Source organism: Oryctolagus cuniculus, chromosome 1 (genome assembly GCF_051225735.1).
Source record: "Oryctolagus cuniculus isolate XC-2025 breed Fujian yellow rabbit chromosome 1, ASM5122573v1, whole genome shotgun sequence".
NCBI lineage: Eukaryota > Metazoa > Chordata > Mammalia > Lagomorpha > Leporidae > Oryctolagus > Oryctolagus cuniculus.
Window position 1 is genome coordinate 148694258 of NC_142867.1, and position 21741 is coordinate 148715998.

The window sequence follows — 21741 nt, forward strand, 5'->3', positions numbered from 1 at the left end:
AGCCAGTGGAGAGGAGTAGTTACACAGTGGCTGAATGCCATGAAGCAGGAGGCAGAGGGTGCTCAGTGAACACAGAGGGACAGATATGAATAGTCTTTAGAAGAAAGTGTCAAGAAAAGGAGGTTTTTCTTGAAGAGACCCCACATGAGATAATTCTGAAGTTCAAGAATGGGGGACTGAAGCAGCCCAGTTCTTGGAATTCGGGTTTTATTTGGAAAGCAAACACCAAATAATTATTGCTTACATTGTATATATATATATATTTTTTTTAAAGAATTATTTTATTTATTTGAAAGTCATAGTTACACAGAGAGAAGGAGAAGCAGAGAGAGGTCTTCCATTCCACTGGTTCATTTCCCAAATGACCGCAATGGCCAGAGCTAAGCTGATCCAAAGCCAGGTCTCCCACATGGGTGTAGGAGCCCAAGGACTTGGGACATCTACTGCTTTCCCAGGCCATAGCATAGAGCTGGATGGGAAGAGGAGCAGTTGGGACTTGAACCAGTGTCCATATGGGATGCCAGTGCTGCAGGCTGGGGTTTAACCCCCTGTGCTACAGCGCCGGATCCTACATTATATTTTTATAAAGCAATTTGTAGCCTCAAAATATACACAGAAAATATTTCCCTTGTAGCAATTTAGTTAAGCTTGAATATCAAGGAAGAATAAGAGGATTCTTCTGCTTCTGAGTGAATGAATGATCTGGTCAGGGAACTCTAAATCCAAGAAACAAATCTTCAGGGAGTCATAATGTAGATATCAACCTCAAAGGATAAAAGAGCTGCCCGTGGTTTCTTTACTCTCCCAGCCTGCTGACCTCAAATAACCCTTTGCAGAAGAGTTGGCCCAGGCCATTGCTGGAAGTGTTATATTACACTTCTGTGTTTGAACACATCCTAACTGGGATGAGTGAAGTAATAACCTAGAGGTGAGACTGGTTCTGCAGGCTCATTTTCCAATTACCACCATGCAAAGTGGAAATAATCACTTTGATAGCATCCAGTCTACTAGGATCGTGCTTTACACAAGTGTCCCAAGACATTAGTACAAAAGTCCAAAGGGAGAAAACAGATAATTCATAGAACTGCGGGGCATTTCTCTGTATCCACATCTATTCTTGGTATACCTGTTAGCTAGAGTAGGGCCCAGCGGATGACACACTGCATGTACTCTTGGTTGTAGATCACAGCTGAACAAACTGCTCTGGAGTGTGAAGGGTCAGCACAGTGTAAACAGAAATCAGCAGTGACCTATGGAGTCATCTCAAGACATAATAAATACTGTCTTCGTGCTCTCTCCCACCTTCTGCTGACTCAGGTATTCTCTAGCACCATGGGGCTTGTCTCCGGAGCAATATTTCAAATCCAGCAGACCATTGTATTTAGAGCAGGTTTTCTAACTGTGCTTTTAATTTTGGCAAACTAGCTTGTAGCTTTTTCTGAAAATGTCACCATACACATGGAGCTCTGTTGAGAAAGAATAAAACACTTTTTAGAACACTCCATTAGCTTTGGCTGCCATTAGTTTTGCTATTCCAAAAGAATTTCTCCTAGCTCTAAGAGATAAAAACAAAGTTCTTTCTTGTGGAAGAATTATTAACTTTTCATCTCCTTGAACTCCTTCAATGACAATTTAGTATCTCTGTAGTCCTTTAGTGAGGGACATCCAAGCCAGTTTTACCTCTTGCCCATGTAGTTAGGCCCACATCCATCCAATTCCCTTCCCTGGGACAGCCACAGATCAATCAAGAGAGGCCATAGCAGAGGTATTTTAAGATAGAGCTGCTCCCCTGGCAATGTGATTTGTTGTAACAGTAACTACTTTCTGTATTCCCTCTGCATCCCAGGAGAGAAGAGAACAAGGTTGAGGAAGCTGTGTGAATATATCTGAGAGTGTTTACCGATTTCCATCAAGTACAAGATTCACATAGATTTGCTTATCCATTGGCATAGCCTTATATAAGGGTGAGAGCTGCTATAGAATATAGTACTATCTGATACTGCATTGTTGAACAAAATATAAAAGTGTGATAAGAAGAAACACTTCTATCCTCCACACAGCAAACCAAACAGAAAGCTCAGTGCCCAACCTACAATAACTTAATCCAGATGGTCATAATTTCTTTAGACTGTAAACTATTTCCAGCAAATTCATTGTTCACTATTTTTTTTTCCTATTCTTATAGTTAACATATCGGCCTGACAAGTTCTAGCCAACCAGTAAGAAGAAAGATCAGATGCTTAGGATTAAGCAGTTCAAAGTCAATGATATTTGGTTAAGATAAACAAATGGGATAAAATGGACTGCAGACTCCCAGGTCCAAAAGTCAAAACTTGTTGACTGAGCGTTGTGCTGTTCGTTGATTTTACTTGGAAGTCAAGTGGTCAGGAAAGATAAAGCGACTAAGAGTGGCACCAAGAAGAAGATGGGGAAGTTATGTGGAAGAAATGGTCCAAACTTTCCTGTCCAGTAGTATTCTTTAAAATCCTAACAGAATTTCCCAATGAAATAAAACAACAAGATATTGAATTAATGGGTTAGAATATGTCGGTCACTAACCTGTTCAATTTGGAAGCCTTTAATGACTCAAGGTAGGAAACAAAAATTAAACAACATAAAAAATGGAACACAACAAAATTAAAAAGTTAAAAAGAATGAGAACCTAAATAAGTCTGACTTATAGAATTATGCACATCCATATTCATATTTTAGTCATTCTTTTTCTTGAACTAGATTCATTTAAAAATGAAAGACAAGAACTCATATGACTGGCTAAAAATAATCTCAAAACCTTTCATCAGTCATTTTTACCGAACACCCACTTGATTTCCAAACTCATCACTTTGCTTGGAAAATAAAGACATTTTTAGCCTACTTTCAATACAATTTCTTCGTAGGCCTTCATGTCTACCCTTCACTCAATTTTGTGAAACTTTCCCATGCTTACTTCCCTTTACTTTTTCACAATACTGCTTAAATCTGGCTAAATTTTAAACCTGGCTAAAATTTTCCCCAATTTAGAAGGTTTGGCTGCTTCTTCAATGCAAAAGGAAATACACCTCTGCTGGACATCTAGACACTGTTTTTCACATGTCCACATGGTTTTTGTTGGCATATGTGCTTTGCAAGGCACGAACCATGTCTTTTGTAAGTTTGTGTGATTTCCACAGCTGTGTCATGACCCATAGGGGCGCTCAATAAATGTTGAATCAAAGTGAATTGCTTTCCAGTGCATTTATTGGCACTTGTACTCCAGTGGGTCAAGTTCCATCTCTTTTTTGCAGTGCTCAGTAGTTTTTTTTTCTGAATATATTCCCAACTAGGCCAGAGTTGTTGGATATCTCTGAAAGTTGTTCACAGCTTGCTAGACAGGAAAACTGGATGATTGCATTATTGTATTGCAGCCATGTCCCAGGTTTCCAAACCAAGGAAATTCCAATTATGTACAAACGGTTGTTCTTTCTCTTTTGTTGTCTCTTTTTCTTTCTATCGTCTGTTGGTCCCTTCCCCCTCCCCTCTTTCATTCTCTCCTCCCCTCCCACCCTCCCTCCCTCCCTTTCCTTTCTTCCCCTCTTCCTTCTATTTTACTTTCTTTCTAACAAAGCTCTCTTGTGAAGCTGGAACACATGTAACAGGATCAACAGCAGTGCAGGGCTGTCTTTTTCAGCCCGGCAAAGCTAGACAAATGCAATTCCAGAAGCCTGGCCTCATACCACAATTGAGGAAGGTGTCAACCAGTCTGAGCTGAATCAAGGTTAGCCCTGCTCTCTGCCCCGGGATGGCATTGGCCCCACCAGCAGGGACACTGTGTTTCCAGCTTCAGGCTTTTAGTTCTCTCTACAGCTTAATGGCTCACAGACCTTTACTGAGACAGCTGGATAACAATGTGCCTTTCTGACAGCCACTCTCTTTCTTCCCTGTGGAAATCTCAAACTGTACTGGATAAAACATTCTGTCTCCTATTGTTCCATCAACAAGGCCTGAATAGCTAAGGCAAGTGCTCCTGCAGCACTTATTTCCTTGGAGTTTTTTTTTTTTCCTCCTACAATAAAAGAATAAGTGGAAAAGACAGACCAGAGTGTGAAAGATGGCTGGTAAGGGCCTCTGTGTGAGGTCCTTGGTGAGATAATCTTATTCTAAAGATCTGGGTGACTGGAATTTCCCTTCGTCCCATCCCCCGCAGACATCCCCCTCCCCAACATCCTTCTCATACAAATCCTTAGGCATTAAGTCAGGCGGAAAATGAGTCTACTCTACATTTATCTTCCTGAATGGCAGTCAACTCCTGCTTAATCTTTCAACATATATTTGTTCAATGGATCAACAGATTGTGTAAGCAGCATGACGGTTGGGTTTAGAAATGTGTCTGCTCATGTTTGGTTTGTGCTGAACCATTGACCACTTTGTTTGTGAATCCATCATAAATTATATCTCTGCGTTACCCAGTACCAGGGATGGGTGCACAGGATGGTGCTCACAAAGGCAGAAAGACTTTTTTAGTCACTGTCATTTTCCAGAGTTGAGAATGCTCACTTGTTTCACTTTGTGAGTCCATTAAAATTTTTTCTCAAACTACAAAATCTCAAATTTGATTCCTTCTTTCTTTCCCAAAAGTGTCTCTTACAAATCCTTTTGCTATTCTGTCCCTACTAAAATAAAGAAGACTTTCAGGATATAAAGTAAGCAATAAAATAATATAAAACATGGATAAGAAGGTTGAAAATTAAAAGCATGATCACTCTCCTTGGTTCAAATCTCTGCTTCTCAAAAACAGGAGAAAATTTTGCTTGGATATTAATAGATTGCAGGGTTATCAGCTTATTGCATAACTGATTTTGCCTTTTTTTAAAAAAATGAATTGTCAAACAATTGTATTGAATCTTCAACCAATCAGACGTTATTATTTTTTTGATTGTGCATCTACTGCATTAAAGACAATGGAGATAGCATAAAAAGACAAAGAGAAATTTTCTGAACTGAACAACTTGAATGAAGTTGGAGAAAGGAATTGTGTGTGTGTATTTGTGAGTATGTGTATATATATATACATATGTATATATATTTTTTAAAGATTTATTTATTTGAAAGTCAGATTTATACAGAGAGAGGATAGGCAGAGAGAGAGAGAGAGTGGTCTTCCATCCAATGGTTCACTACCCAATTGGCCTAAACAGGCCAGAGCTGCGCCGATCCAAAGCCAGGAGCCAGGAGCTTCCTCCAGGTCTCCCACTTGGGTGCAGGGGCCCAAGGACTTGGGCCATCTTCCACTGCTTTCCAGGCCATAGCAGAGAGCTGGATTGGAAGTGGAGCAGCCGGGACTCGAAATGATGCCATATGGGATGTAGGCACTGCGGCGGCAGCTTTACCTGCTACATCACAGCGCCAGACCTCCATATATATATATATTATATATATATATTATACATATATATTATACATATATATTATATTATATATATTATACCTTTTTAAATATATATATTTATATATATTTAAAAAGGTATAATGAGCAGTCCTAAATAAAAATGAAGGGAAGAGAAAATTTGTGTTATAGTCACATGGTTAATGTGTGAGATGGACTAGTTTTCTGGGAAGTTTTGTTTGTTAACTTGGAAACCGCTCAGCAGTATTTATTGAAAACCTAGTGATTTTTGAGCATTGGGTATATAATAAGCTTCACAATGAAGGGTAAGTACTATGATCTAAAAACTCATCTATTAATTTTTTTTCTTGATGGGGAACATTAATCTATATTTTTCTTCAGCTCAAGGTGCACTGTCTTATTTATAGTTTCACCCATCTGCAGAATCCAAGACAAATTCTTTGCAAAGGGAGGCACCCTGTTCTGGTGATTCAGTTCTGCATACTTTGATTTTGGAGTAACCGTCATTGAAGAAATCACAACACATCTAATAAAAATACCCTCAAAAAAGTTCCTTTAAGAGGTTTGAGAGACATCCAGGCATTGCAGTGTTTTCCTGAATTCGATGGCATTGAAAGGCACAAAAAGTTGGGATCCTAGACTCAAACTTGGTGGTGATGTTTCCCTTGATTGCTGAAAGAGACTACAGCTAACACCAGCAAGGAGAAGGGATTCTGGTGAGGGTTCAAAAATGGAGCTAATGATAGGCTGTAAGGATCCTGTTCCTGAAGACATAAGAACCTTGACTCTTCCTTAACAAAGAAAGGCTAGGGAAACTGGGCTTGGTGTATCCCCCAAATCTAATCACCTGGCGGCCAAGGTGTGATGCGTCACCAGGTCTCTTCCGAGGAGGATAAGGGCAGAGCTGGCAATGAGCTGTGTCTTCCTTCATAGCCTTCTTTTTATTCTGCTTGCCTTACACCACAGCTAATGGACTTGCTCAACTATAAATGTTCCCCCAATCTGATTAGGGCTGATCTGGTTATTTATAATTGCTGAGAAGCATAACATAGTTTTGTTTGCACTATAGTTTATTATGTAGTATTTGATTTCCTCTAAAAATAGAGGAAAATTGTAATATTCAAAATGGCCATTATTAGTCAAAGGCAGGGGCAGAAATTAGAATGCTGCATATTCTGGCCATATGGACTATGGTTGTCCCAATATTTCCTAATATAATGGGAGAATAAAATTATCCATTATTTAGTTATCTCTGACAAATATATAATTTTTGCTAATAAGGGACAGAGAAACTATATGAGCTAAATTTCCTCTTCCTCCTTCTCTCCTCAGCCCCTTCCTTTTTCTTTTTCACAGAAACTTTCTCAGAACAATGCACCTTGGTTTGGCCTTCTTTGTCCCCTCCTATTCCCTATCTTCATATCAGGAAAGGAATGAAAACTCTGGGAGTTCTCAAAATCATTCAAGGTGGGTGTTATGGACTGAAATGTGTCCTCACACACCGTTCATATGTTGAAGCCCTTATTTCCAATATGTTTTTATTTGAAAACAGGATATTTTAAGATGATTAAGATAGGTGAGGTCATAAGTGTGAGGCTGCAGTGCAGTATGACCAATGGCCTTCTAAAAAGAGAACTATCGGGGATGTGCACACATGGAGAAAGGCCATGTGAGGGCGTATCAAGAAGGTGGTCATATTCAAGCCGAGGGGAGAGACATCAGGAGAAATCAAATGTGCTGGAACCTTGATCTTGGACTTCTAATCCCCAGAACTATGAGAAATAAATTTCTGTTGTTCAAGTCCTCATGTATGTATATTTTGTTATGGCTGTCCTAGCCCTGGCAGAATAATACAGTACAATGGGGATTTTGGAGGCATTTCCAGTGTTTCAAAACATAGTCTTACATGCATCATATCATTAAACAGCTAATTTAATACTTGTATTGAGGGGCCGGTGTTCTGGCATGGCAGGTAAAACTTTTGCCTGCAATGCTAGCATCCCATATGGGTGCCAGTTCATGTCCTCACTGTTCTAATTCCTATCCAACTCTCTGCTAATGGCCTGGAAAAAGCAGTGGAAGATGGTTCAAGTGTTTGAGCCCCTGCCATCCTCAAATGAGACTCAGATGAAGCTCATGGCTTTGGCCTGGCCCAGCCCTGGCTATTGTAGCCATCTTGGGAGTGAACCAGTAAATTGAAGATCTCTCTCTCTCTGTCTCTCCCTCTCTCTGTAACTCTTTCAAAATAAGTAAATAAAACTATAAAAAACAATAACATTTATATTGATAGTCATTTTATTACAGTATCTAAATTGTATTTTAAATGAGAAAAATACTTAATACTGAATATTTTTTAAAAATGTAGACCAGCTGTGGGAGCTATGAACATGCACCTTCCACATGCTTGACTTCAAGCAGCGTAATAAGCAGAAAGCTATTCGCCCGAAGTCCACATCACATCCACATCAAAGCCCTTTTCCCCCTGCTCTTCCCTGCCAGTGACTTAGTGTGGCAGAGATGCTGAGAGAGGCCCATTCTGTCGACAGGGACTCCTGTCACAGTTGACTCAAGCTCCAGAACAGCTTACTGATCTTGTTGAAATATCCACGGAATGGCACACAGTCTTACTTCTTCCTACTCAGCCTACCTTGCTTCTTTGTCTCCTTCATGAGACACAGTCTCAAGTGTGTCTGACAGCTCCCAGCCTCTTCCTGCCCCTTTCCTGTTTTCTCTCACAGGTGGTTTTCTCAATAAATCTCTTGCGCATTAATTCTGTGTTGGTATCTGATTCTTGGATGACCCAACCTAATGCATCATAGTTTTCAAAATGCAAGATTAATGGTTGTGGTGCTGAAAAAGAGCTTTTGGGAATGTCTTCTTTTGTTCTGGCATATCTCTCCTGTCTTCACCTTGGTCACTTCTACTCACATTATAAATCAGACTGCACTCTGCATCTTTCCCATGTTCCCATGCTCTTTTTTTTTTTATACTGAGTAAAGATTTCAACAATTTGTACACGTACACATAAACTGTTTGAGAACAAGTTTTACAGTTAATTCTCATAATACAGCTTGTTGAGGACAGAGGTCCTGCATGGGAAGTAAGTGCACAGTGACTCCTGCTGTTAATTTAACAATTAACATTCTTAGGTATGGCATCAGTGAGCACCCGAGGCTCTTTACATGAGCTGCCAAGACTATAGAAGCCTTTTGAATCCACAGTCTACGTCAGTATTTAGACAAGGCCATAAGCAAAGTGGAAGTTCTCTCCTCTCTTCAGAGAAAAGTACATATTTCTTTGATGGCCCCTTCTTTCCACTGCGGTCTCACTCACAGAGATCCTTCATGTAGGAGATTTTTTTTTTGCCACAGTGTCTTGGCTTTCCACTTCCCATGTTCTTTCACTGCCCTACCCCCACAGATACTTGGATTCATGGCTGTTTTCCTGTGTTCCCATAAACCTCTGTTAGTTGTGCTGATCTACCCCTTCACCTTTCTCTTCTACTACATGGTGAGCCTCATTAAGGATGTAACCTTGACTTATTTCTCTGAGTTCCCATTGCCTAGCACAGAGCCACCATATGATGATTACTTATCAAATGTGAAAGAAATGGATGAATCAATGACTAAGTTAATTTCTGTCTGGTTCACTGTCTCAGAAAGTAACCTAAAGAAGGGATTATAGAAGATCACGAAGGATAACCAGGAAAATATGGGTTTTCAGATCTTCTGGCAAAAATCTAGTGAAGCACAAGGTTTTGGTGGAGTGATTGGGACTAGGGGAGAAGGGTGCCTAGCAGAGGCCTTTCTGACAGCTGCAGGTACAGTCCCAGGAACAGCACCCTCAAGATGCACCAGCTAGTTATCAGAATCTCAGACATGACTACTGGCCTGCTCCCCCCCTGACTCAGCTTCACAGTCACTTAGGGCCAGTGGTAGATATGGAGAAAATGGCTGCCTCCTTGCCCCTGCCTGTTTTACACTTAGGGATGAAATGGTAAAGCATGCAGTTTTATGTCTAGGGTGGAGGGGGTGGAATTAGTGCCTTGTATATGTAAATATGTTTGCTTGTTTCAATGAGAGTGTGAAGTTCTTGGTGTCAGGCTCTGTATTTCCCATAGGTTGTCTTATTTATATCTTGGACAGTCCTTGATATCATCGTCCCATTTTTATTGATGAGGAAACTGGAATGCAAGATTAGTTAGGCAACAAAAATATGATGTGGAGAAACCTGAAACCTTTGTGTTGAAAGCTCTTTTGCTTGTCAAATTTATAGGCAGATCAGAACATTTGGGTAGGCAGGGAGTAGAATGATGGATGAAACACTCGGAAAAGCAGAGGAGGAGAACCGTCCCAGACTTACATGGTCTCCTCTAAGAAATGCAGGTTGGCCGAGGGAGCGAGAAAAACAAACACCTTGGGCATTGTCCTCCAGCTACTCACATGATGCTGGGTCACACTGAGAAAGTCACTTCTTCAGGAGAAGCTGAGAAATGAAGTCATTATGTTTAACTAATGAAATCAATATTGTTTATTTATGTGTGTTTATGTAATTTATCTGAAGGAGAGAGAGAGAGAGAGAGAGAGATCCTCCAACTGCTAGTTCATTTCCCCAAATGCCTGTAATGATTGGGGCTGAGCCAAGCCAAAGCCAGTAGTCAGGAACTCTGTGTGTCCCATATGGGTGGGAGGGACCCAAGTACTTGAACTATCACCTGCTGCCTCCCAGGGAGTGCATTAGCAGAAAGCTAAAATTGGAAACGGAGCCCAGGTTTGAACCCAGGCACTCTGATATGGGATGAGGGCTTCCCAAGCAACTATTAAGCCAAATGCCTATGTCCAAACTGGGCCATTTTAATATCACCTAAGAATGCGATTGGGGAATTTGGAAGGAAGCCAGAGAACCCTCAGGCTGTCTCCTTCTTGTGTTCAGAGTTGAAATTGGTTGGAGAGGCCGGTGCCGCAGCTCACTAGGCTAATCATTCGCCTTGTGGCACCAGCACACCGGGTTCTAGTCCCGGTTGGGGTGCCAGATTCTGTCCCGGTTGCCCCTCTTCCAGGCCAGCTCTCTGCTGTGGCCCGGGAAGGCAGTGGAGGATGGCCCAAGTGCTTGGGCCCTGCACCCCGTGGGAGACCAGGAGAAGCACCTGGCTCCTGGCTTCGGATCAGCGCGGTGCGCCGGCTGCAGCGCGCCAGCTGTGGCGGCCATTGGAGGGTGAACCAATGGCAAAAGGAAGACCTTTCTCTCTGTCTCTCTCTCTCACTATCCATTCTGCCTGTCAAAAAAAAAAAAAAAAAAAAAAAAAAAGAAAGAAATTGGTTGGAGAAGCCCAAGAAAGTAGATCTTGCATAGAGTGGCTAAGATATGAAGAGAGTTGGCAGCACTGTCCTCTGCTAGGGGTATTTTAAAAATGCTTATTTAACAACAACGTGCCTTTAAAAAAATCACATGAGTTTAATAGCCTTCATTTGTATTTGCTATGCAAAGCTTATCATCATACTTTCCCCTTAATTTTTTATGTTCCTTATATAATGTTCAGTGTTGAACTTCATCACTATTTTCTTTTTTATCCTTGGATGATGGAAACCTCTAATTTTTTTTCCATTTCCTCTTTACTTAGAGAGAAGAGGAACACTTAGAATTTGCCCTTGAGATACAATGTCTTCCAAATATTAGCTCAGGGAATAGAAAGTCTCTGAATTGCCATGTGCTGTTGTTTGCTGGAATAAATAATCATACGAAGGCTGACTTTTTTTTTTTTTTTTGCTCCTCTCTCTCTTTCAGCAGAGTTCAAACCAGGGTTATTTGCAGGTATCCTCTTGAATCCAATTGAAAGACTGAATTTCTCAGCTTTTCAATCTGGCTATTGCTTTTTCTTTCCATCATTCCATCCTCCATCCCCCCTCCTTTTTTTTGACAGGTAGAGTTAGATAGTGAGAGAGAGAGAGAAAGGTCTTCCTTTTCCGTTGGTTTACCCCCCCCAAATGGCCACTACGGCCAGCACACTGCGCCGATCCGAAGCCAGGAGCCAGGTGCTTCCTCCTGGTCTCCTATGCGGGTGCAGGGCCCAAGGACTTGGGCCATCCTCCATTGCCTTCCTGGGCTACAGCAGAGAGCTGGACTGGAAGAGGAGCAACCGGGGCAGAATCCGGCGCCCCAAGCGGGACTAGAACCCAGGGTGCCAGCGCCACAGGCGGAGGATTAGCCAAGTGAGTCGTGGCACCGGCCCATCCCCTTTTTATTTCTTTCTAGGTTCTTGACCTTATTTCTTCATTTATCTCAAAGAACAGGAGCTCTTACTGTGTGTGAATGCATGTGCATGTTATGTGTGTATCTCTACATGTGTCTCTATGTATGGACCTCTGTGTGCATGTGTTTGTGTGTGTGTGGTGTTTCCTGCCTTTAAAAGAACACTGATTGTATCATTGCTCAATTCCAAGGCTCTACCATCTGTAATAATAGTTTGGTAAAAATTGATAAGCTGAAATTAAAATAAATAGTTAAACTATCATATCTATAAAATATATAGCAAGATCTTAAATATGCATCCCCCAAATCTACTGTGATTTAGAAAGCTGAACATACAGGAATGCCTTGAGGGGCCTTGGGGAATAGAGGTTATGACAATCTGAGCTCATTTTTCTCATATGTTCACTTGTGCACCTGCTTTCAAAACTAGGTATTTCTTTTATTTTTTGAAAAATAAGTACCTTACAAGCTGAAAGTCATCAACATTCTGTGTTTCCCTATTCATCATACATTATACTTGACAAGTGCAGATTAAGGCACATTATTAACCTACTCAATTACAATGGAACTCCTATGGAAATGTCTATTACAACCACATTAATATCTCATTAGTTCATCATGTTAATGTTATTACAATGGTTACCAAAGGAATTGGCACTGATTGGTACCTAATTTTGAAAGGTTGTTGCCCCGAGCATCATTGGAGAAGGAGGCTCAAGAGTAAAGGTGGAAATCTGCTTTATGTCTTCTCTCTTTTAAAAAAAGGGAAGAAGAAAGAAAAACAGGAACAAATGAATTTTCTTGGCAAAAACATGCTGTAGAGGCTGTCTGAGAGTCAAGATATAAATCTGTTTTGACAGGTGCAGTCATTATTCTTATCAGCAAGGACAGCATTATTCTTTTGTTTTAATGGCAAAGATAGCAAGAAGACAAAATTTGCTTTCACATTAATGCATAAAATGTAGTAACAATTACTTGATATAATTAAATTATTGCTAATGATGATAATATCATGCCTGTGTCTTTACAATGAATGTGTAGTTCTACTTATTTACATCTTTCCCCCAAAGGAGTTCAAATAGATTACAGAAGAGTTAAACCACTCCTACTTCTCCTTTCATTTGCATACAGTAAATGAAACAGCACAGAGGTTGGTTAGGCCATTTTATAAAGAAAATAATGTCTTCAGTTTTAAGCCCTTCATTCAGGCAGTAATCCTCCAAGTGTGGGCCATAAGGTTGGTGGGTAGATCCAAGACTAGTGTCCAGGTTCCTTGACTTCCCGTGTGTGTTAATCTCACCATTCATAGGGTGTCTGGCTAGCAGGGGGTCCTACACAGCAAATCAGATCTGGACATCTCAAGAAGGTAAAGTCTATTGTGTATTTATTACTTTATTAAAAGAAAGAAATGAATAAAAACATGATCTCCAGAGAGGCTGGGAATTACTTTGAGAGAAAATTGGATAAAAAGAATATGAAGCACAAGTGACAGGCTGGTCAGTACTTAACTTACCTCTCCTCTTTCATAACAGAACTTTAGTTTTTAACGGGGAACAGAGATTTACATATTTACTGAGTCTACCTTGGAAATAGATGGGACCAAATGTGTTAACTTCTGGCCATGAGGATATAGTGGAAGGAAGATGTACTAATGGTGGATAAATGCAACCTAAATTCTTTGACATTCCTCCTCTTGAAAGGTAGAGTCTTCCTCCAAAAAGCTTGAATCTGGTCATATTCTGAGGCTACTTTATACCTGTAATGCTGTGAGAAGCACAAGTTACAGGTGGAGGCCATATGCAAGTACTCTGGTTAAGCCCCCAGCTGATAACCAGCCTTTCCTGCCAGCCATGTGAGTGCAGCATCTTGAATTTCCAGCCTGGTGGAGCCTTCAGATGACATAGTTGCATCTGATTATCCCCAAATGACAACTGCTCAGATGAACCTTGTCAATCCACAGAACTGAGAGATAATAATCCAAACTGCTACGTTTTGGTACAGTTTCTACACAGAAATAGGTAACTAGAACAATGTCTTTGTGGTAGGTGGTACTATTACTATTCACCTTGTAAGAACATTAAATGTCCATTTACATTGCCATGTGTTTACAATGCCTACTTTTAGGAGGAGTATACCCTGCTTCTCTACTAATTAATGCATAGAGTTTGACCATCTGACTAACAGTCTTTGGTCAATGTGAGAAGAAGTGAAAATGCTACATCCAGGCTGAAAGCTGTAAGAGAAATTGTATAGATCAACCATTCATTCCCTCCTCCATCTGCCATGAGAATGAAGTCTGCTGCTTCCGTTTGCATTCCCATACTAGGTTGCTAAAGCTGATAGAATACCACAGAATGGGTGGCTTCCTTCCAAGAATCACGAGAAGGATCTGTCCCAGGTCTCTCTCCTTGGCTTGTGGATGTCTGTGTTTGCTGTGTCTTTACACTATATACGTCTGTGTCCTAATTTCCTCTTTTAAGGTCATTGGTCATTGGACTAGGGTCTACCCTCATGATCTAATTTTAATTTAATTACCCCTCAAAAACACTCATCTCAAAATATACACACCTTCTGAGGTACAAGGTATTAGGACTTCAGCACATGAATTTTTGGAGATACAAATTCAGCCTCAAATAATTGCCCTGTAGAGGAAGCGTCCAATCCATGGACAACCTAGGAAGAGAGAGAAAATAATGTTACTGTAGGCCCCTGATGGTGTAGAGTTTGTTGTCACAGCATAATCTAGAATAAAACAACCACTGCAGTCTTCTAAAAGGAGGGTACACATTATTTTCTCTTTCTCTGTTGTGCTGCTTGAAATGTGGACAAGAAGGCTGACATTCGTAGCCAGCATGGACTGTGAAGTGTATGCTAAAGATTGCAGATCACAATGAGTATGAAGCTGCCACACCCGACCATGGGTTAACCATCTCTGGACTTCTTTCCTGTGGCAAAGAAACTTGTAATTTAACAAAGGAGAGAAAGTGATGTCTATACTTTTTAAATTAGAATTTTGCTTAAGGTGGCTCTGACTTGAGAAGGGGGAAAAGAGGCCAAAATGGGCAAAGAGATTTAAAAGAGAAAGCATAGCACTTCTAGTTACCAGTGAATATTTGTCTTTAAATTTCAACATCTCAGAAGAACAACTTGTAAATGAGATCATTGAGTAATCCTGGCAAACACAAAGTATGTTAGGAAGATCAGATATGGGCAAATGCCATTTTGCCAGTCTAGTTTTTAAAAAGAGGAAGAGAGATTCTGAAAACTATTGAATTATGAGTTTTATTTTATTTCCTGGAGTTCCAAGAAGAGGAAGTGGTTGGGTCATCATTACAGTAAACTCATTTCCTTCTTTGACAGATTTATTGGACTATGGTGCCAGGGAAAATGTGGCAGCATGTACTTTGGAACTAAAACAAGGCATTTGAAAGGCTTTCAAAATGTCTTTGCAGATCAATTAGAGAAATACTGGTTACAGAGAAGATTGAAAGGGTGTGTGAAGGATAGTATCTATGGGACAACCAGCACATAGTCGCTGTCTCTGTCCTGCCATGGTGTCAGCTTCATTGCAAGGGTTGGCTCCCCCTTGTGGTTAAAAGGTGGCTTCGTTGACACTTCAATCAAAGTGGAGAGGTTTCATTTGGATCCTCTGAATAATCAGAAAGTTTCTATCCCAGGAGCTAGACTGTTATTATATTTTACAGGCTTTCTATTGGATCAGGAGTTCATCCCTGATCCAATTACTTCACCCAGGGAAAGGAATGCTTTGCTTAGCCTGGAGTTGACTAGCTAAGGGTGAAGTTGGCTTTCTCTAAAACATACCAACTTTGTGGGGCCAGCAGGGTGTCAGATACAGATATGGATATCTAATAAGAGCTAGCAGTTAACAAGAGAAGAGGGAGTGGAATTTTCATTAGGCAAAAAACCACAATATTCATAATTCTTGGAAGATTTTAAGGGTGAGATTATTCAGTTCTATCATGTAAAAGTTTAACTTTTGATAAAACAGCCATTCTAGATTCATCAGGATTATATTAACCACCAAATACACTCCAGTTAATCAAATGAGTAAACCCAAGGAGTAGAATTGTGCAGCACTATCCATTTGTGGCAGACACATGTGAGCCAAAAATGATGATTTTTGGTTTAATTGCAATCAAATTTAACACAAGTATGATTGACCAATAAGTCTGTATTCTTTAGGTTATATAGACATATTAGAGGAGGACTATGTTCTCAGACGGGACAAGAATGACAACTCTTTTTCAACACTTACAGGAGAGCCTATATCTGGTTTATCTAAAGATTTGAATTACATTGCTCAATGACAAAATAAAAATGAAGTTGCTGGAATACAGTCTTTTTTTGAATGTCATTTGAAGTAGTAGTTTGAAACACTTAAGCTTCAGTGTTATCCTTAAGGTATTATTTAAAAAGAGTCTTTCAAAAGATCCTTAAGTGCCTGGGATCATTTTATTGAGATCAGAGACAGATACTATTTTGAAAGACTACTTTGGGTTATCCATTTGTTGCTACTATCTTTAACCAGTTTTTCTGTTAAGCAAAACAGAGTGTACCTAGGATCAATGGCTAAAAAGCTTGTTGTAAAATTGCCTTGTTCCTAATACTGAATATTTAACCAAGAAATCAATATGTATCATTGAAGAAAAAGAGACATGAGTTTGAGTAGATATTTGGAGAAATTATAGATCTGTTGGGGAAGTTGAGAAAAGCACTTTATGTATATAAGCCATTTTCAGGATGTGTTCTACATTCTGTAAGATCCAAATCTAAAAACTTAAAAAAACAATTTTGTGAATCTTTTTATCCACAACAGGTTTAATGAGTTCCATCAGCCAAAGACTGACCCCAGGGCCATATCGTCATGTGAAAATAGTTAAATATATACAATTCCTTGTTACTCAAAATGTGATCCATGGACCAGTATGATCATTATCAAAGGGAACTTGTTAGACCTGCAGAACCTCAACTCCATAGATCTGCTGATCTGAATCTTCGTTTTAACAAGACCTCCAGGGGATTCACATACTCGTTGAATTTGATCATGGGTTACTAAATCGCAGTAAGATTTATACAGTCTACAGAGTATTGTGGAGTGGAGGTGGATGCAAAGGGATTCATATCTCTCTAGATTCTATTAACAAAAGCCCGTATGCACCTTTCCCATAGAATTTTCATTACCGTTTACTCTTTCTTTCTTTATTTATTTCTTTTTTTTTTTAAGATTTATTTATTTGAAAGTCAGAGTTACACAGAGAGAGAAGGAGAGGCAGAGAGAGAGAGAGAGGTCTTCCATCCATTGGTTCACTCCTTTATTGGCTGCACTGGCCAGAGCTGTGCCAATCTAAAACCAGGAACCAGAAGTTTCTTCCAGGTCTCCCACGCAGGTGCAAGGGCCCAAGCACTTGAACTATCCTCTGTTGCTTCTCCAGGCCGTAGCAGAGAGCTGGATATGAAGTGGAACAGCTGGGACTCGAACAGCCGGCACTGCAGGTGGTGGCTTTACCCACTATGCACAGCACCATTTACTGTTAATGGCTGCTATGATGCTTCCTACAAAATTCGTATCACCTTTTTGTTTCCTTTTTTAAGATGGGCCACCTCTAGAACAAAGGTTTTGAAGTTTAAAATCCGGATCCGCCACTTTCCTAGTCCATGACTTTGGGCAGGTTACGTCAACAGTTGAAGCTCAGTTTTATCATCTCTAGAACAGGGAAGATAATGATCGTATACTGCTGTGGGGATGAGCTGAGGTGATGTGGGGAAAGATATTGCCCAGGGCCTGCTACGTATAAGATCAGTGAGGGTTCTCTTCTCCTTGCTGGAACACGTGGTCAATTAGAATAGTTGTGGGGGCCGGCTCTGTGGCATAGCAGGCAAAGCCGCTGCCTTTGCTTCTCTGTAACTCTCTTTCAAATAAATAAATAAATAAATAAATCTTTAAAAAAAATAGCTGTGTACTATAAATGGTGTTGGGACTACAAGAAGTCTTCCCTTACATAGCAAAACCACACTGTGGTTCCTTTACGACATTTTAAACAGCTCAACTTGGCAAGTAAGTGATTTGAACAATGATATTTAAATAATTAAATACAACTGAATTCTTTATTGTGATCCATCTGGATGCCAAATCATACGAAGCCAAAATGGTAATTTGGATTTTAACATAACCAATACTTTGCCATTCTTCCTGAGTCTGATTCGTTAACAAATATTGCTACTTAGCTAGTACTCAGTGGCTGCTTATGTGTCCTGCTAGAAAGTTTCCATCTTGCCAAGTTTCCTTGACTTCCTTATATCCCTTGTCCACTGAGGTGCCGGAAGGGTCCATTTCCTCATCCTTGGATTTGGGGCAGGCTGGGTCCTTTTGAGCTGTTGAATGTGAGAGTGTTCCTGAAAGTCTTGGCCTGATAACTGCAAACTCCTTGGACCATGTTTACAAGTTCTTTACAGTTAAACTGTTATTGTATCTCAAACTCTATGACCACTCCAGTGCAGGGGCAGTAGATTGTGAAATGATAGCTGGACTGCATGGTAGTAGTTGAGGCATGGAAGGACTGATGGACCCTCCCTTCGGGTGAGCTGTAGGGCTCAATGATTCCTTCCCCTGCAGAGGACTTAATGAAACAGATCTGCAATATGTTATCACTTATTTAAAAATGTTTTTAATTAAAATATAGTCAAGTATAAAAGACAACATAAAGAACATCTGTATTCTCACCACCAAGAATTGTTTGTGTCTTATTTAACCATTACTTACTGTCTTATTTCCCTTCCCAACCCCTCAAAAGTCAACCACCATTGATAGTTTGGTTTATGTCATTGCATTTCTTTGTAAAAACTCTAGCCTATTATCCCTCTTCATAATCAATATATAGTATTATTTCATAAGTGCTTTTGAAATGTGCATAAATGGTCTCAAACTATATCATTCTGTTTGAGCATCATTTTCTTACTTTGTTATATTTTTTGGTTCTTAACCCTGGGAGATGGTGATGGTACAATTTTGTGAACTCAGCAACTCAAAATAAAATATATCAAACAGGCTTTTGGGGAACAACAGGAGTAGTCCACTTAAGCACTCATTCCTAATTTGTTGACTACCGTTAGACACAGGCGAATGAATAGATGACTTCCCTATTTGCGCAGATCTAGGCTCTCTTTAGAATTTACAGCTTGCCTCTCTCTTCCGTGCCTGAAGAAGGAAGTTTCAGTGGCTTCTGTCTGTCAGAGAAAATGTGTTTACCCTTATTAGCAAAGTCAACAGAGTAATGACACTAAGGTCTTTGAGGTCATCTTCATTCTATACTGAATAGAGCAGTTATTTCAGTGGGTATATTATTGTTCATTTAAAGTGTAGTTTGTAGTTGCCTCAAGGCTCTTCAATTTCTGACACCCTTTATTAGGAATTTACTGCAAATTGTCAAATAAAAATGTAGTTGCATAATATTTTACAGTGATGTGAAATGTACTACAAAGCAATTAATGGCCCTAGAGTTGAATTAGGTTCTAACATTGGGAAGAATGAGCCTGTATTCGGAGTAGAGGGGTGTGTGTGTATGTGTGTGCATGTGTGTGTGTGCGCACACATGTGGTGGCCATACTTTTGGTTGTTGGTGTCAATGAGTGCATTTTATTTTTATTTTTAAAAAATATGTATTTATTTATTTGAGAGGCAGAGTAATGGACAAAGAGAGGGAGAAATAGAGAGAAAGTTCTTCCATCTGCTGATTCACTCCCCAAATGGCTGCAATGGCTGGAGCTAGGCTGATCTGAAACCAGGAGCTGGGAGCTTCTTGTGGGTCTCCCATGTGAGTATAGGGACCCAAGCAGTTGGGACATCTTCCACTGCTTTCCCAGGTACATTAGCAGGGAGTTGGATTAGAAGTGGAGCAGCAGGGCTGGCACCGTGGTTCACTTGGTTAATCCTCCACCCGTATGGGTACTGGGTTCTAGTCCCGGTTACTCCTCTTCCAGTCCAGCTCTATGCTGTGGCCCAAGTGCTTGGGCCTTGCACCCGCATGGGAGACCAGGAAGAAGCACCTGGCTCCTGGCTTCGGATCGGCACAGCACTGGCTGTGGCAGGCATTTGGGGAGTGAACCAATGGGAGGAAGACCTTTCTCTCCATCTCTCTCGCACTGTCTATAACTCTACCTGCCAAATAAATAAAGAAGTGGAGCAGCCAGGAATCGAACTGGCACCCATATAGGATGCCAGTTTTCACAGGTGGCATTTTTACCTACCACACCACAGCACCTGCCCCTGAATGAAGGTTTACATACTGGATCCCCTGTACACAGGCCTCAGCAGCCTTCCCATGCATCCCTTTGATTCTTTTGCATCAAGAAGTTGTTATTTAGGGGCCGGCACCATGGTGCACTAGATTAATCCTCCATCTGTGGCGCCGGCACCCTATATGGTTGCAGGTTCTAGTCTCGGTTGCTCCTCTTCCAGTCCGGCTCTCTGCTGTGGCCCAGGAAGGCAGTGGAGGATGGCCCAAGTGCTTGGACCCCTGTACCCACATGGGGGACCGTGGGGAAGCTCCTGGATCCTGGCTTCGGATCTGTGAAGCTCCGGCCGTTGCAGCCACTTGGGGAGTGAACCAACAGAGGGAGGACCTTTCTCTCTCTCTCTCTCTCACTGTCTGTAACTCTGTCTGTCAAATAAATAAATAAAAAATCTTTAAAAAAAAGTTGATATTTTGAGTCATTTCTGTGTTGTAGATCTGCCAGCAGTTTTCATAGCTTTCCCACTGTTGCCTGCAGCAAGGCTTCTCATAGTACTGGCCATCATTTAGTGTCTTAAATAAGCCAAGATGGGGATTCTGTATAGGGTTTGTATGCAGCTTCTACATTCCCTTTCTGTACCGTTACAGTCCTGCTGATGAATTTCAGATGTTTCCCTGTGACCTTGAACCTGAGTCTGCACTTTGCAGGACCTAGTGCTCTCAGATCCCAGCCCTTTGTAGACACTTTTGACAGCATGGTACTTCATGAGCTTCTCAGGTTCTAGTCTTTCTCCCAAATTTTTTTCAGTGTCGCTGAATTATGACTGGGAAAGATATAAAATCAGCAGAAATATTATATGTAGGATACCTCAGTTTCAAATAAGAGGAAAGAAAGACAGCCTAAATCAATAAAATCTTGCTTCTATTTGTATATATGCTGATGTAGATTTAAGTATGTAGTTCTTGCTGCAAATACCTACTGAAGTTTGCCTAGTAAAGATTCTCTTGGATTTTCTTTTTTTTTAAGTTTTTAAAATTTTTTATTTATTTGAAAGGCAGAGCTGGAGAGAGAGAGACAGAAAGAGATTTTCCTCTGCTGGCTCACTCCCCAAATGACCACAACAGCCCAGGGTTGGGCTAGGCTAACGCCAGGAGCCAGGAGCCTCGAGCCTCCTCCAGGTCTCCCACATGGGTGCAGGGATCCGAGCACTTGAACCATTCTCTGCTATTTTCCCAGGTACACCAGCGGGGAGCTGGACAGGAAGTGGAGCAGCAGAGACTTGAACTGATGCTCATATGGGATGTTGGTGTCGCAGGAGGTGGCTTTACCAGTTAAGCCACAATGCAGGCCTCTCTTGGATTTTCTTAATGATCGCATGTGTAACATTTGTAATTATGATATCATTTGTATGCAAATTGCACAAAAATAATTTTAATAATGATTGAAGATAGGTTTCTTTTTCTTTGACTTTGTAGGTAGTGAAAATGGGAAAATATTAGCCTTGAATATTTATTTATTTTTCTTTTTTTTTAAACAGCAAAGTGCTTTTAAAATTTGTTTATTTAGAGCTGGTGTTGTGGCATAGCAGGTTAAGTCACTGCTTGTGATACTGGCATCTAATATCTGAGTGCCAGTTCGAGTTCTGGCTGCTCCACTTTCAATCCAGCTCTCTGCTAATGTGCCTAGGAGAGCAGTGGATGATGGTCCAAGTACTTGGGCTCTTGTCACTGATGTGGGAGACTTGACTAGAGTTCTAGGCTCCTAGCTTTAGTGAGGAAGGTCTGTAGTGCTTTTTTCCCCCTAATTTTTTGAAAAAGATTTACTATGGTTATTTGGAAGGCAGAGTTAGAGAAGGAGGG

General features: G+C 40.6%; 1 pseudogene; it reads right to left on the reverse strand.

Moving 5' to 3' along the window:
* Window positions 1–19957: 19957 nt before the first annotated feature.
* LOC127491299 (small ribosomal subunit protein bS21m pseudogene) lies at window positions 19958–20638 on the reverse strand (annotated as a pseudogene).
* Between the last annotated feature and the right edge of the window lie 1103 nt (window positions 20639–21741).